General features: G+C 38.7%; 1 pseudogene; it reads left to right on the plus strand.

The window, feature by feature from the left end:
- Nucleotides 1-750: 750 nt before the first annotated feature.
- Nucleotides 751-849, plus strand: LOC132297804 (small nucleolar RNA R71; annotated as a pseudogene).
- Nucleotides 850-2,561: the final 1,712 nt, after the last annotated feature.

Below are 2,561 nucleotides of genomic sequence, written 5' to 3' on the forward strand. Positions count from 1 at the left end.
AGCAATTGTGTGTTCGCCTCTAGAGTGCCTAAAGCGGTTAAAACTTTCTCCTCAAAAGCGGGACTCCTAACATTTCCTTAAGAATATGACTGATTGGGAAAATGAGAATTTGAGAATTGGTTTCCTTGTGATTGATATTGTTTATATCCTTGGGATCCTTGGCCTTGCATTGGAGGTGGGATGTACTTTCCTTGAAAACCACCTTGGGAAGGGTTTGAGCCCTCCCCTTGGCTTTTCCAAGAGAAATTCGGGTGATTCCTCCAACTAGGATTATAATGATTACCATAAGGATTATTCCCTTGATTAACAAAAGCTACATTGACTTACTTATGGTGCTCACTTTGCACATGTCCATGGGGACAATTGGAAGTAGAATGTAAAATACTTGAACAAGTCATACATGTCTCCTTAGATGCATGATGAGAATGGTTGGGGAACGAAGATACTTGATTGACCGAGTTTTGGTTGATCAAGAATTGATCAAACCTTTGAGATAATGATTTCATCTCGGCAGCAATTTCATTAGAGTGGTCAACTTGATGTAAGCTGGCACTCTTCCTTCCACTAGAATTTCTACCATTCTTCGAAGATAAAGTTCGATGCAAAGAATTTTTACTCATGCTCTCATAAAGACGCCACACATCATCCTCATGCCTATCAATGTAAGAGCTACCCATGGAAGCATCAACCATGCCTTTATAATTGTTCGATAGACTTTCAAAGAAATATTGAACTAATTGCCATTTGGGCATGTCATGATGTGGATACTTCCTAAGCAATTCATTGAATCGTTCCCATGCCTCATGAAATGTTTCCCCATCCCCATGTGAAAATTCCCTAATTGAAGTTCTCATGGCATTGGTCTTAGAAACCGGATAGTACTTCTTCAAGAATTCTTGTTGCATTTCTACCCAAGAAGTTATTGAAAAAGGCCTAAGATTGTTGAACCAATATTTTGCCTTGTCTTTGAGGGTGAATGGAAAAAGTTTAAGCCTTAAGACCTCTTCCAGCATGTCCGTGTATTTCACGGTGGAACATATTTCAAGAAACTCATCCAAATGCTTGTAAGGTTCTTCACTTGGAAGTCCACGATAATTAGAAAGCATTTGAATGGTTTGTGGTTTGATTTCATAGTGGTGTGCTCTAAATGGTGGCAATTGAATGCATGTGGGTGCATTATATTCATTAGGCACATAATGATCTCTTAAAACAAGAGGTGGATTAGCAATTGGTGGTGCAAGATGGGCACCTTGATTGCCTTGAATTATGGGAGGTTGTGGAACAAACATCGGCCTTGGCATTCCCAATGGAACTTGGCCTTGTTGTTGTGGTTGGTGAATGAATGGCCTTGGCATGCCTAATGGTACTTGTATGTTATCATGATGCACATTGGGATAAAGGATACCTTGTTGGTCTATGTGACCAAGGTCCTCCATCTGGTCTTCATTATGTACTTCCATTGTAAAAGTAGAATGATCAAAATTACCCCTTCCCCTAGGTGTACGAACAATGGATTCTAAATTCAAATTAAGAGGGACCAGAGTAGGATTTAATGACCTACGACCATGCATGCACAACAAGACACAACAAGCAACAAGCAATGAACAAACACCTCAATCAACAAACTTCCTCCACATACCAATGATCCTATACTATCATGTTTTATGCAAAGAACAATAAAATGCCTCCACGTGGGCTCACGATTTATCTAAGAATTGAAATACAAGCCTCCACGCGGGCCGACGATTTAACTAGAGGTTGAGTTAAAAAAGAGCTCACAAATGGTCCTTTAGCACTTCAACTCATTTTCCAATTTTAGCTTTGCAAAAATTTTAGATTTTAGCTTTTTCCTTGCTTTACTTGGAATGCTTCTTTGCTTGGAATGCTCCTTTGCTTAATGTACCTAGTTAAACACGAACCAACCCAATAAGTAACCAAAATGAAAATGAAATTGAAAATAAAGTAAAAACAAGATCAAAAGAATACTAATTCCTAATTGATTCCACAAATACGACGTTGCCTTAAATCAATCCCCGGCAACGGCGCCAAAAACTATGGTTTGTCGCCGTACCACGCTTCAAAGTGTGCACTTAGAGTGTGAGTGTGCAATGTGGCCAAGTTTTACAATTATAAGAGTCACTATTACCTCTAACTAGAAAATATACATAGGGCACGTAGGGATTGTCCTAGGGGATTGGTGGGTCGTACAAGGTTGTGGAATCGAGATTAGGGTTAATAGGTCGAGTGATCAAAAGATTGGTTGGTGGTTGAATTATACTAAGTTGCAATTTAAAGTAAAGTAAACAATTAAGTGCAATAGAGAGAGTAAAAGAGAGAGAGAGAGATCTTGGGGTTTAGAGGTCACCACTAAGTATAGCTTTTCTACACCTTTAATGAATGATTAATGAGGGGGAAAACATGTATTGTAACAATAGTGTGTGTGTGTGGTTGTTTCAACAAGTATGGATGACCAATTAAGCATATATTATCTAAGCAACATGGTGGATAGCACAATATATCAAACTAAGTCATTAATCCTTCCTTTGAGCTCACAATCCAAA

Source organism: Cornus florida, unplaced genomic scaffold (assembly GCF_030987335.1).
Source record: "Cornus florida cultivar Cherokee Brave unplaced genomic scaffold, ASM3098733v1 CherokeeBrave_3.0.0_Hap2_Chr02, whole genome shotgun sequence".
Classification (NCBI taxonomy): domain Eukaryota; kingdom Viridiplantae; phylum Streptophyta; class Magnoliopsida; order Cornales; family Cornaceae; genus Cornus; species Cornus florida.